Raw genomic sequence first — 14970 nt, 5'->3', positions numbered from 1 at the left:
GTACGACGGAGGAAATTGAAACTTTACCACATGCCACATGGCCATTTTATATAACGCATATTAAGTGTACATCGAAAACCGTTCAACGGAGGAAATTGAAACTTTACCACATGTTAGAAGACCATTTGGTATGGTAAATATTGAGTGTACATCGAAAACCGTTCAACAGAGGAAATTGAAACTTTACCACATGTTAGAAGACCATTTGATATGGCACATATTAAGTGTACATCGAAAACTGTTCAACGGAGGAAACTGAAACTTTACCGCATGTTACATGACCATTTGATACAGTATAGCACAAATTACTTGGATGATGCACACCCTTCTCAGAACTTACATGGTGAATTAAACAAAGCCTGATGCCCAGAGACAATGCTTGCGTGAGAAATTGTAATTTCTTCAGCCTTTGTTGTGCTTCACTGGTGAAAGAAGCAAAGAAGAAGAAATACAATTAGGCGTTTTAACGATCTCCCAATTTATACTTGATTGATCAATTGGGGCATCCTTATCAGCCTTGGCAAGTATGAAAATATTCAGAACGAGAATAACATCTACTTTGTAAAGGCTTATTATGTACTCTATGGTAAACTTTTCAAAGTATAATTTGGACACATTTAACTCAGGAGTGCATATAGATGCAATTACAAATTTCCCACCAAAAGAGTTGGTTCACACAAAGTGCTCTTCAAGACTGCACAGCATAAGTCTTCCATGAATACCGTCTTGTTGTCTGTGCATTGGTGAGTGCATTGTATGTGTTATGCTCTGGTATGTGCTGAGCTAATGTGGTCTGCTTTCCTTTATGCCCTGTGAGGGAATATATTTCCTGTGCTGCAATTGCCGACTGGTGGTACACAAGAAGCATGAGAACATCTATGTCAGGACTGCAACCACTATTTTGTCACAACCATGATCTACAGTAACTACCGTCTGGAGAATGATGGAGGTATCCTGCCACCTCGGTTTGATTGCAAGTTTGGTACATCTGCAACACAATGGGAAGTGATTCTGATTGTTTTGTAATCCTTTCCACCACTGATGTAGAATACTTGTTCTTGATTTAGAAGGGTTGGATTTCAGTTATGTACTTTGTATAGTACTCTGCAAGAGCAGTTTTGTTCTTTGCAACACCCAGTAATTGCTTTCTGTTTCCTGGTGTCACAACCTCTGACATGACATGGTAAGAATCCCCAGCAACATGACCTTACTTTTCACGTGACACATTTTTACCTCCACCACCGAAGGTGGACGGAGGTTATGCTTTCACCCTTGTCTGTCTGTTGGTTTGTGAGCAGGATAACTCAACAAGTTGTGGACAGATTCAGACGAAACTTGGTGAACAGGTTAGGCGTGTAACAAGGACGAAATGATTCAATTTTGGTGAAGATCCGAATCCGGATCCGGATACAATATTTTTTTAAATTTATAAAGTGATACTTCACCATTAAGAGATGGGGCTGAAAACGATATATAAGATGATATTTCAAAAGTTTTTGGATGATTTAAGACAAAACTATCAACTGCAGTGTTAACACTTTGTTGAGCCCTGTCTGTCTTCTTCTTGGGGTTTGTGAATACTTCATGGAACCTGAGGGCATACATGGCTGTGACAGGATGAGCCAAGAACCACCTTACTCAAGCTTGGCCCTTCAGTGTTAGACCGATGATACAGCACCTGATCCCTTCAGGGATTTGTTCTCAGTGGATTAGAGTGTATAGTCAAGCAATACCCTGTTGGATTTCCCTGATGATAACTTTGCAACAAAGTTATCATCTCAGAATGCTGTGGCAGTAGAAGGAGGCATCCGTTTTTGGAGGAGTAGTAGCACTGACAGGAACCTTGCATAATTTGTTCTGCTTGTTGCGAAGAGGAGAGGGAGGAAATCGGCTTGGGCTGATTGGTGCATGTGCCTTAAACCATTTATTGTCGCAGAAACAAGCCATTTCAGAGGGCCAAACACTTTGCTCAATATTTCATCCCACAGTTTGAATGTGGGAGAGACTTCACATCCAGCCTTTCTGAAATCCTCCAAGAGGGTATCAGACTTGTCACTACCTTCATGAGGTTGTCCATTGTTTCTTGGATTGTGGGAACATACTTATCATCAGATAAGGCCTTTTCAAAGTTAGATAACAATGCACTGAGTTGTCCTGGAATTTGTCGATGTTTCAGTGCACCATCTTTTGAAATACTGTCGTAGCTGAGTGTTGAGTGCGTCGTCCACAATTTTAAGCCCATAAAGAGCTTGGTTGAGAGTTCATGATCCTGTCTTTGCTCTGCTGCTCTGACAACTTTGGTTTACAAATTGGAAGAATCTAGTTTGTTATCTGCAACAGATTCAACCATGCACCAAGTTGCTCTCTTGGGTTGATAACAGGCTCCACCACAGATGAAACAGTCCTTATTCCAGTCAAATTCTGGGAAAGGGTACTGAGATCTAGTCCAAAGTAAACTAACGTGACTGCTCGTACTACGATACCCTTAACCCCTTGCACGATCACTACAAGCACCTGACATTTCTTTTTTTGACAAAGGTTTTTTGATGTGATACGTGTGCTTCTGCAGTGCTTGTGATACCTGAGAGAAACATGGCCATCGACAATGCTGTGCTCTTGAGAGAAGATTTTTTTTTTCCCCATTATCATCGTGTCTTTGTCTGCATGTTGTAAACAGGGACTGAAGTTTTGATATGTCTGGGAAATTATCTGTAAAAGTCCCATTGCAAAATATGCATAAGGTCAAGTTGAAAACATCAGTTTTGGATTTCTTGGCACGAGGACCTTGGAGTTAAATTTTGCTGTCATATTAATAGCTTTCTGATGCATGAGACATGTCTGTTAACTTTTCTCACTTCTGGGACTCAACTGAACACAAAATATATACATATACGTATATGGCAGCTTTCGGTACTGCTAGTTGCACTACCTTGAAAAATAGAGCACTTTGGGGGCCTCGTTTGCAGCAATACTTGTGGTGGTCAGGATGTCCAGTTTGCATTCAGCAGATTTCAATACAGTACAGAAGCTCATCCACATATTGTTGGCTCAGATGGGAAGCCTAAACCGGGTAATGCATTTTTTTTAAACGAGCAATAGGCATCCACAACCATCCTTGACCATGTTGTGGAACCTCCACTGAGGCCCTCACTTTTTTTTGTTTTTCTTCCAGCCTCACTTTTTCACCTTTATTCGCTTTGGAATCTATTTTCTCCGCAACTTGCTTGAGCTATTGACGTGGAACTTTCAACATAGGAGTGCCGACCCATGGAGAATTGTTTTTAACAACGTTACATGATTGGATGGAAAATGCGGCTGCGTTCCAAATGGTCTGGTTTCTGTAGGCGTGGTTTGCAGGGTGGTTCACGTATCTATAATACCAAATGTCAGTGTGTGTGTATATGTGTCTCCAACATAACTCCAAAACCATGAAACCGAGCAGCCTGAAACTTTACATGCATACAAAGGAAACTCCAAGAGAGTGCATGAACGAAAATTGGGTGTCGTGGTAAATTTAAGCACCCCTTTTGAAGATAATTAACTCGTATCACAATGAAAAAACAAAAACAGGCTTATCCTTGGTCAGCCTGCTCTCCCTCACAGGGTTCGTAAGGCACCATTTGTTTTGGCCTGCTCAAAAATGCCTTGCCTTGGAACCACAACATACTCTCACGGACTAATTAAAGGATATAATTTAAATGTTTTCGGATTTGAGGATCAGCGCATGTGGACTAATTAAGTGTCGAAATGTAGAGCAAAATCTGAAAACTTTAAGAAAGTAATGATTCTTATAACTCAGCATATTTACAGGTTCACTTTAAGCAATCAAGGTTGTGATCCCTCCTTTTCGCATTTACAAACTGCCAAAGCATTAAACTTAACTTATTCTACTGTTCAGAGAATTATATTGAGTGAAAAAAAAGATTAAGGAATGTGCTAAAAGTGTAACTTCATTGAGTGCAATGAAAATAATTAACAAGTGGGAAAGCCATGAAGGCTCCTGTGGCCATGGCTGGGTTCTCTGTGCACAAATCTCCAGAGTTAGGAAGGCAAAATAAATTTAATTAAAGATTTAATTGAAAGAACAATTAACATAAGCATTGGAAAAGTTCACGAAACAATCGGAAAACATTACAATAATATTTTAATTCATTTACTCTGAAAAATTTCCACTCAATTTTTGAGGCTTCATTCCCCTTTCCTCCCTCTCCCCACTTTACTCTCGCTCCCCCCCACCCCGACTCACTCTCTTTTTCTCCCACTCCTCACTCCCAGAGTATATAGGGACATGTGGTGAGGTGTTGCTCTCCCTCCCTTCCTCACCCTCCCCATTTTCTCACCCCCCCTTCCTCACTCCCCTCCATCCTAACTCTTCCCAACCATCCTTGCTCTCTCCTCCCTCTTTCTTTCCCCCCCACCATCTCTCTTCCCCCCTTTCTCTTCACCTCCTCTCTTTCTCTCCTCCCATCCTCTCTTTCTCTCACTCACACCCCCCTCCTCGCACCCACTCTCTCTTGGAGTGTATAGCGACAGAGTGTATCACAAGGAAGCATTTGAGAACAGATATTCTTGTTCTACATCAATGACCTCTCTGTTTTGACGATAAAATCCTCTGCAACGTGTTGCCGATGATTCCACCCAGTGCAGAGCTTTACGCCACACTTCTGAGAGGCAGGAAACCATGACCATCTCAGCAGATCTGTAAAAATAGCTGGTTAGCGACTTGGAACAACTATTTCAACATAGGAAAATGGCATGCTTGTGCTGTGTCCCTCCACAAGGATTGACTTTCGTACCCGCATTTCTCTCTATGGGCAAACCTCCTGTAAGAGGCGCAATCCCTGGAGATCTGAGGTCTCCCAATGTCATAACATGTCTTGAATGGATCACATCTGCAAATTTGTCCATTCTGAGTGTTTCAAAGCACACTAGGTATTCACCTGAAGTATCATCGAGTACAGATCTCCAGTTTGGGCTGTTGCAACTGATCCGAAATTGCTCCCCTGGAAGGGATTGAGTCTAATGCTCTCTGTGTATTTGGCATCCCTCGGCAGGAGACCAAGTCCCAATATCTGCTTCTTGCCCACCGCAGGCAGGGAGGTGTATACAGTGTTTGTCTCCTTGGTAGTTATAAAACTACCAATGAGACAAACACTGTATACGCCTCACTTCTGCTCTTCCTACTCACTCTCCAATCCCTCCATCCTTCCCCAGCAAACAAGCATTCTTCCAGAATCATGCACTGTGACTCCCTCCAGTCTTTCAGAGTGCTGCCCATCATTGATTCAGGCTTTCTTCCAGACCCCTCTCTCCCCCCCCTGCTTTCTTCTCCTCTCACTGATCCCTCACCTTCCATTAACTTCTGGGACTCATCCACTCATATGTGATGTCTTTGTCTCTCCATTTCTCCTTGATCCTTTGTAAGTCTGTGAAGCTGCTGCAATCTGTTGTTTTGTTCCCCAATTATCCGAGATTTCTGAATATTAAAAAAAATGTTCGCATCATAGCTTGACCTCAGAAATTATCCTTGGAAGTCAGATGTCGTTCCATGATGCATATAGTTCCATAATATTTCTACATTCTTGATTAAGCTGCAGTCGTTTGGCTCCTGATGATATATATATTTAAGTGTACATGTCTGTGAAATCAGAACACAGCACACCTTTTAGAATTTCACATTTTCTTCTTCCTCCACAATTCTTCTTCAGAGACTCTCAAAGTACTGTGACTACTTCTTGAAATGGCCCCAATTATTCCCACCTTCATTTGGGGTCGGGCAGGGAACGTCTTTCATGAACTAGCTGGCCAGGCCCGACATTCGACTGAAGATGGCAGCAATTTTAAATTTGGCCAGGGTACCAGGTACCGGGGATAACTCGCCGACTGTCCACAACAAACACCATGGGAACTTTAACTTCTATCAACTAACGCTTGCAGATGGGACACAAAGTTTAATAACATACATCCAAGGGACGGTATACTTTGCGATGCAACACCCTGATTGAGAATCATCAATTCGACAGTTCATAGTCAGACTGAGGATCAACCCAAACCTGACAGCTCAACGGTAACTGCACTAACCCTTTCAGACTCTTCATTGACTTTAAAACAGAAGACAAGTTAATCATAATTGGTACTTTTTGTTGAAGATGGGCAGATAACTTTCCAAAATTTAAATCTTACTAAAAATGATGGTTGTCTATCCTGATTGTATCCTGTGTTAAAATGAATGCCAAATATAATTTGACCCTTTTTAAACATCACTTATTGTAAAGACTGACCAATTTCTCATAAAAAAAAAGTCAATTACGAGGATGTATTCTCCAGTCAGAATGGCCTGGGTGCTTTGTGTCACATCCATATGATCCAACTGACCCACTCAGTGCAAATCAGCCACAAGAACAGCTCAGTGGTTACACCTTATGACAGCATTCATCACACTTTTATGCAAGTGTACGAGTCAAGGAAACCAGGGAAATGTAAGTTGCACAAAAATAAAGGTTTCATTGAAAAAAAAACTCTTTTAAATGCTGAGTGTTAAGAAAGGAAGCAACACATACCATTTATAAAGTCTGTGGTATGACTCAGCCAGGGTTGGAACCAACAACTTCCCAAGATCAGAGAAGACACTCCAACCATTACACCACTCTGCTTGGAGAAGTAGAGAGAGACAGGGATGTAGAAATGGATGCCGAGATAAAGTAGTGACAGAGGCAGTGATCGTGGCATAACTTGAGGCAGAAGGGTTATTAATAGTGACAGTAGTGAAAGTAACAGACATAAACAGTAGCAGAGGTAGAAAAATGGAACACAGTAACAGGAGCTGGGACAGGAGAAGCAAAAACAAAATCAGTACTGAAAGAGTTTGATGGGACAGGGACAAGAGGCAGAGCGAGAGGGATTGTTGGAGTGAGGAGGCTCGTTAATACGGTTGAGGGAGTTGCTCACCTTCCTTGAACTAAGAGTTGGAGCTGAGGACATATCCTATTGTGGGACGAGGGCAGTACTGTATTACATGGACAGGAAGTGGGAACCGGAACCCCGTTTGGAAATGTGTGCATATATGTTTTTATGAAGATAAAGTGTAACGTCCCATGTATTGTATACAATTTAAATTGTGTGTAGAGCTCGGGTATTAATGAGTTATTTAGCTCGAAGGGCTGCGTTATTGTCCTGTGAACCTGCAGTTCCCTCAGAGCACACCATTCTGAAGATATGACAGCAGTCAAGGCTGTAAGGTGTTGCTCAGGCAAAGGACTAGGTTACTGTCTATCCTGGGGTGCTCGTACAAGGAGTCCATAATATGGCTTCACTGTAAGTGTAGGGGCTGACAGGATGGCCAAGAGGTACGCACACTCACCTATAAGCCGTCTAGCCTGGCTATGAATCCAGGTAAAAACTGTCATCCCGGTGTTTTACAGGCAGAGTGATTCATCAATGTGTGCGCCGTCCCTCAGATGGACGTGAAACAGGATTTCCCATCGGCCAGGATTCTTTGGTGAATGTGAAAGATCCCATGGTGTTCTTCATGAAGAGTAGGCGAGCTATCATTCAGTAACATGACTGAATTCCAAATTCCCGTCCTAACTAGCAGAGGGCATTGCATAGATGGCACAGCTCAGCCAATGATGCTACACTGCAGCCTCGTGTTGCATACTAACGAATAAGAAGACTGCAGGTGAAAGTCACGAGGTGTAACTGATCTGGCAGAGTACAACACCATTTTAGGCAAGCATCACAAGTTGAGACCAAACCAAGCCTGAGCCTGCTGATGGACGTGAGATCACAGGCCTTCAGCCATCCAAAGTCTCGCCAAAGACATCGTCCACGAGGACGCCACAACTTTCTTCCCCATTCCCTCCCTCCACATTTTTTCTTCTTCCATACAAGTGAACTTATTCATTTGCTTCTTGCACTTCCAACCAACACACTGCGTTTGTACATCTTTACCGCCATAGTTGGGTTTTTCATTAATTATCGCGAAGCACATGTTTTTGTGTTTTCCAAAATGTCGGGGGCAATTGTGCTTTTTGCTCTGCGTCTCTCCATTTAGTATCCATTATTATAATGGATATCCAAATTATTGTTGTTTGCCATTGGCTCATTATCTGTTTCAACTTATTATTTGAAACAGTTAATATCAGTGTGAGGATACAATCTTGTTTGCCATTGTTGGGAAACAAGTGAGGTAGCACGATTGTTATCTGGATGTGCAATAGGTGATGGGATGTTCCTACTTAGCAGTCTCATTGGCCCAATGCCATTTGGTTTTCCTAGCTGGGAGTGTAGTAGTATCAGGGTAGTGGTAAACCTACCATTTGACCAATTACAGGCCCAGTGTGTAAGCGGTAGAACGTAGATGGATGACTTATGTGCCGCTTACTTGCTTCCTCCATGCACATGACAATACCTCCTCTTCACTTGGATATTGGCAGAATGCCTCTACTAAATGTTAGAACATATTCCTTGAATTGCTGCATGCTGGGAGGAAAGCCGAGCCAAGATATGTCTGCATGGCATGACCTACCGGTCTAATTTCGCTTCAAGCTATGCTCAAACGACAGTCAATCCTCACACATCTGCCTTTGCAGGAAATCTGTTAATCCATCAATCACATTCATACGTAGGCAGTGCAATGACTTCTGCATCAATGGTTGTTTGTTGGTCGTGTGTACATCGAGCTTTGGTGCAAGTGAGACTTGTCCCAGCATAAAGAAATCACAATGAGTGAAAAAATGCAGTAGAAACCATCCGTCCATCAGAAGGCTCCAGCTCCTCTGCTCCAGAGTCCAACGGCAGTTCATGAAGAAATTAATTAACATAGCTGTACTGTATTTTTGACCTTCATGTAATCAACCACACCCTTTCAGCAAAAGCATTTTCCACCTCGTTGTTGTTTAAGTACAGCTGGAGAGAATCGCTGCCGGTGAGATGCCCATGAGGCAACGAAAGTTGAAGAAAATTGCAGCTGTGCGTAAATATCCAAGCACGAGTGCCGGCAGAACTTTGCAATGACTTATTGTGAGAGAAGATGCTACAAAACTAGTCATCACCCCTTGAGAAACTCATGAAGTTTGGTCAGACCTGGGAATAGAGGCAAAAGACATGGACTTGAAGCCAGGCTGGATTCTGTACCATGCAGAGTTGGTAATGCCAACCACAGGACACTAAACAGGGGATAAAAAGGTGGGAGTGACGTGTGGAGAGCAGATGCTGGGGATGACGGGTGCAGAGGCCAACGCAGAGAGCAGAAACAGCACAAAGGGACACTGATGGAGCTCCTCGTGCCATCCTTCTGACTCAGGGGTGCAGCACAAACAGCTTCTTCTATGGCAGTTTGAATGTAAGAGGCGACATTGGGCCCAACTGCAGGCAAGCTGTTCACCAAAAGTGGCCTTTCCACCACATGAGTGAAGTAGCTAAACACCACGTTATCACCCCATGAGACATGCCACAGATTGTGCCCGTGCCGTGCTATGAGGAGCAACGTGTTATTGAATGGTGTGTTATGTCATCCAAGCCTTCCGGGCACATCATACTGGATGAACCTTGACCTAAAGCTCACTCATAATGTTGCCAAAAAGCTTGGGGAAACAAGAACTCAGAAACTCAAGTTCCATTTTGCGTTTGGACAAATATGTTGTTCTCCGTGCAATAGAAACCACTGCTCAGCGTTTTTACATATGTGATACTCATGAAAAGACTATAATGCATGCAATTGCTGGGTATGAAGTAAGACATGCAAATACCCCAAGTTTAGGAACTAGTATATGGTTGACTATTGAAGTGAGTACCATTTCTTAATGGAACTAGAGTATGTGCAGAGTTTAATGAAGTCGTTTATTTTCTTAACTGGACCGACTCCTCTCCTTGCTCTATCCACGTTTTGAGGTAACGAGGCTCATCTAGTGGTGGAATTGCAAGTGTCAAATCACTGAGTTATGCTCGGGAATGGATTGCAGCGAGTGGGTCATTCCGATCACCTGGGCCATGGTGAACCCTTGAGATGGTCAATCGGATGATCTGGAACCTGCAGCCCTGCCAGCTTATAACACTGGTCTACATGATAAGAGTTTTCAGTCCGATGCAATTTTCTCAGCCAATCGAATGTGTATGTTTTCCATAGAGTACTGAATTGTATATGAGCATACTAAGCTGCATTCGCTATGTACTGTCTCGTATAAACGAGGGTGGGGGTTGCTGTATGTGCGTGTTTACTTGCCATGCAATAAAGCCAACATATTTAACCAACGCCGGTACATGGAGTAAAATTCATTAAGTTTGTTGTCCTGTTCCTTTGTGTGCTTTTATCACTCACTGTACACTTAATAAAGCATGGTTGATTTATTGCCTTATAAAATGACAGGAAGTTCATATCCACGGCGTCCTAGAGAACGAGAGATGATCAATTTATTCGGGGTCCACGTCAATGTTTTATTGCTTCCTTTTTTTGAGTCAGATTAGTTGAATGTTCATTACTTTGAACAGCCCATGGAACAAATGTGCTCATCTTAATAGGCTTCCACTGTGCTTTGTGAATGCCTGCTTGCATTCCTTGCAATCCAGGGAACAACAGTGGATCCATTTCATCGATCATAAAAGTATTCCAGTGGTTGTACAGTTCTTGAGTGCCAATAAATATATCTCAGGGACGCGTTTATGGATTTGAATCAGGATTGCTTCTTTTTGGAAGTATTTTTGTCACAGGTACAAGGATTTTAAAGGTTATTTTCATGGTAAAAGTGATTTTTAAATTAGTGTAGTTTGTTTATGTTGTTTAACCTGACAAAACAAAAATGGAATGTTCAAGCTTCTGTATTGTGATCCATTAAAAGATGAATAAACAAAGCATCCAGAAGTTGTGGGTGACAATTCTACATGATGGTTATCATTACCAGAAGGAAGTAAGGAATCTCAGATGTGACTTCCAAGATTCATGTCATGCTACATTACAACCACATCAACATCGTCCATTATTAATTCATATGGAGGCGGATAGGATTTCATTAGAGCAAGTGGTAAAATACAATGGAAAGAGAACATTATACGATTGGTTATATCGTTTAAGAACACAAACAAAAACAAATGGAAGTGGACCATTGCCACAGAGTGACTGCCCTCTCATTATTTACCGTATGTTGATGAACAGACTGCGATGACCGGGGATGATTGATGGCGTTGGTCTCAAGGTACGAATTTAGAATCACCCAAAAGCACTGGCACACAATGACCTACACTTTTTGAAACGTACCATGCAATGACCCAAGCACAAGACAACCGATACAATGCTGAAGAGAACATTTCAGAGGAGGTAATTGAAGTGTAACCCATTAAAGCAATTGAACATTGCGTTACTCTAATAATTAATCTGACCAACAAAAAAAAAAACCTGTTTCAATGGTTAATGCACAACAAATAATTCAATGTGAGGAGAGTTTATCAGATGCTTCGATAAATCTATGTCCAGAGGTTTTGCTTAAAATGGATTTGAATCAAAATATGCTTTGCAATTTTGAAGGAGTTATCGGATTACGTTTGCTAAGAAAGTACAGCAGCAGTTTGAAACAACTTTAAAATGATTCAACAAAAAGAGGAAATCATAAAGAAGAAGAAGAAAATTAATGTCCTCTGGCACCACAAAGCGATTTAACGCCTGGCATGGATAAACCAGGTTTATAGATGGGTCCCGATTTAAACCCAAGCTAGACAGCTCAAAGGCAGATGTACATATCTCGAAAGTGTACTGATAGCTGTAGTGTGTGTGTGTATGTGTGTGTGTGTGTGTGTGTGTGTGTGTGTGTGTGTGTGTGTGTGTGTGTGTGTGTGTGTGTGTGTGTGTGTGTGTGTGTGTGTGTGTGTGTGTGTGACTCCATCCACCTCAGTTAATGTTCTACGCAACCTCCTTCTCATCCCCTAAAATACCTCTGCTTACACATTCCTCTCCACAGCCACATAAAGTTTGTGTAGTGATTGTGTGTATCAATGATGATGACTCCATATTCATGCTAACATGGATCAACTGATAACCATCCATCCTGACTTGCTGTTCGTCATCTGTAGCAATTTGAATTGCCACCATTCAGCTAACTGGGGGGTCAGCTCCACAACAACCAACATTGCATTGCAGCTAAGACCTGTGACTGCGGACATGACCTTTTCTATAAAGTTTGCAACCTGGATCTCAGCAACTGGCACATCCTCATGGACGTTGGGAAGAATATAATCTGCTATCCAAACTCTCCTCTGTCTCCTGTGCTTGACACAGTGTCTCACACCATGTTCTTGCAAAAGTCCAAATTTCCCTGACTCTTGTCTGTAAACCATCATGACTCGGTAGTCTGGCTCTTCACTCAAGCTGATTGGCAGTAAATGCACTATTCCCTCTCACAAAAGGATCGTCCTTCCATTTCTTCTACATCCGATATTGATATCTGCATCACCTGTAAATACCTTGACAAGTAAAGCAAGAATCTCTCTCTCTTTCATTGAATATCAACTGCAGCCATCATATTCATCCTCTGGATCCGAGTGCACTGAATCCTGCAGCAAGATAGCTTCAACCAAGAAGCTTGCTTTCTCATCTTGGAAATCAGACTGAGAGAAGTGTTTGTTCATTTGCAAGGTTCACACAGCAAGTATTTTCAATGTCAAGCAAGTCAGAAGCCAACATTTGGGTAGCCTTAAGGCTATGCTTCTCCAACCTGTCTCCCTCCTCAAAGTCCTGCTGGCACCTTGTGAAGTGTGTTGCTTGTGTCTGTTCCTCTTCTGTCCCCTTCTCACTGCAGAAGGCTTTACTGCAGACTCTGCTTCCAAAGATAGTGCTGAAAGCAATCTCTACCTATAACTATCCCAACATTAACATCTCAACATTTTCTTTTTCGAATGAGAAGGTTAAAAAACGAAAAGTTCAGAACAGCAGCAAATCAACCTTGGTGACCAATCCAAATGGAATCAGTTATTGTGCTCCAAAATCCTGCATCTCTCTCTCTCTCGTTCAGCCTGGCCGCCTTAAGTCACCTACTTTCTGCTTGAAATACAGTGAACATCCTGATCCATTCTGTGTCCTCGCTCTTCCATGAGCCACAACTCTGAATACAAAAAAACACCAAAACGTGCAAGGGAATTCTAAAAAGACAGACGAGAAAGACTACTCCAATTTTAAGCATTGAAATGTAATCAATAGCTGCAACTGACATCAAGCCTAATAAATAACTGCTTCTCTAACAACCTAATCTCTGAACACTTGTATGGATTCTGTTCTGTTAACCCCACTTTGAAAATGCTGCTGCTATCTCAACAATGGATGGAGGCCCCAAATTGTAAACACGAGGTGATGATTCTCTCTTGAGATACATAAAGCAATTTAGCATTCCATTTCTGCCGATGGCATCCAAGGCCACCTTTATTCCTTGACTGAACAAGTTCCTTTCCTCAATCAGCATTTGGCCCTCAACAGAATCCCATCTTCTCCTCTCCCAAAGGAGGAAAGAGTTGTCAAATGCAGCAACTTAGGCCCAATCATGTTCTTCATATATATGTATATATATAAATATATATATATATTGTTACATTTGAGGGGGGTGTATGCATTCAAAGGGTAATTAGGATGTTTAATTAGGTATGCCATGCTGTTCGAGTTTACCAGGAACTCAATGTAACAAGTAGCAATTCAGTGGTGTTAAGTTGTCTAGTAAATGTTCATTTCTTCAAGGGGGGGAAATGATAATTGTCACGTAAATAGATAGGGACACGGGATAGGGTAAGTGTGTCTGCGTAAACCCCTTTTTGGTATTCTCTGGAGACTGGCCGTAACGTCACAGGACAGTGCAGTGGATGGCTCCGCCCCGTGTTCACGATTGGCAGAAGGCGACGGCGGTGGGCCAATAAACGGCTCGATTGGAGGTGATGAGGGCAGGAGGATAAAAAGGTTCTGTTCAGGGTCGAAAAGGAGGAGGAAGAAGATTACAACCAAAAGATCGTGTTTTTTTGGTGGGGAGGCTGTTGCGCGGGGAGCATCCTTGTTGTTGTGCTAATTCGATCGTGTTCTTGATCGTGTCTTGGAGCCTTGCTGAGCCTCGTGCCTCACCTTGATTGGCTCTGGGGTTCTGCTGACTCGGAGTACGGGGTCGAACGGCGGGCGGACCTGCCTCCCTCTCCTGCTCGCAACTTGGCGCCAGAACTGGTTCCCTGGCGGCTGTGAGCGGACTTGGGCCAAGACCAGGAGGTCAACAGCACCACGGTTTCTCCTGCCCCCCCTGACGAGAGCAAGGCCAGCTCGTCCGACGCCGATCCAGGGACAGTTGCGTCCACACCACGGTCCAGCCTGACCACCAGAAATAGCTACATTGTGTGTGTGTGTGTGTGTGTGTGTGTGTGTGTGTGTGTGTGTGTGTGTGTGTGTGTGTGTGTGTGTGTGTGTGTGTGTGTGTGTGTGTGTGTGTGTGTGTTTGTGTGTGTGTGTGTGTGTGTGTGAACTTGGCGCCTTAGAGGTTTGAGATCTGTATATTCATTGGAATTGTCTGTGTTTTTCCCCACGCCCGATCCCACACCATCCCGTCGAATCGCCCCGGATCCCTCTTCTTGCCGAGTCTTGTTATTTCTGGTAATAATAAAAACGAATAAACATCATCAACTCAGTGAAAAGTGACTCGTGCCACCTTCCTCGTCCCGTTTGCGGTAGAGCGATTAGAACCGCCATGTTTGGGTTATAAATAAATAAACCGCCTCCATCGTTTCGGCTTATTCTACATTGGCGGGACTGTTCAAGTCCCGTGGACGTCACAATATATATATATATATATATATGTATATATATATATATATATATATATATATATATAGATATATATATATATATATATATAGATATATATATATATATATATATATATATAGATATATATATATATATATATATATATATATATATATATATATATATGTATATATATATATATATATATATATTTG

At 42.3% G+C, this 14970-nt stretch overlaps 1 protein-coding gene across 7 annotated transcripts in view; it reads right to left on the bottom strand.

Annotated features, from left to right (window-relative positions):
• LOC147031265 (neuroligin-3-like) overlaps window positions 1–14845 on the bottom strand; it is a 374881-nt gene extending 360036 nt beyond the window's left edge. For 6 of the 7 annotated variants that reach the window (XM_085860631.1, XM_085860583.1, XM_085860621.1 and 3 more), the window contains exons 1-2: window positions 6561–14845; window positions 341–422 (exon numbers count right to left, since the gene is read on the bottom strand). The gene's annotated coding sequence lies outside the window, so the exon portion shown is untranslated. The remainder of the gene's footprint in view (window positions 1–340; window positions 423–6560) is intronic. The other variant, XM_085860592.1, reaches the window with a different exon arrangement.
• Window positions 14846–14970: the final 125 nt, after the last annotated feature.

Source organism: Eptatretus burgeri, chromosome 2 (assembly GCF_056783735.1).
Source record: "Eptatretus burgeri isolate ZD-2024b chromosome 2, Ebu_testis_v1, whole genome shotgun sequence".
NCBI classification, from domain to species: domain Eukaryota; kingdom Metazoa; phylum Chordata; class Myxini; order Myxiniformes; family Myxinidae; genus Eptatretus; species Eptatretus burgeri.
This window is presented reverse-complemented; position numbering and strand designations above follow the sequence as displayed.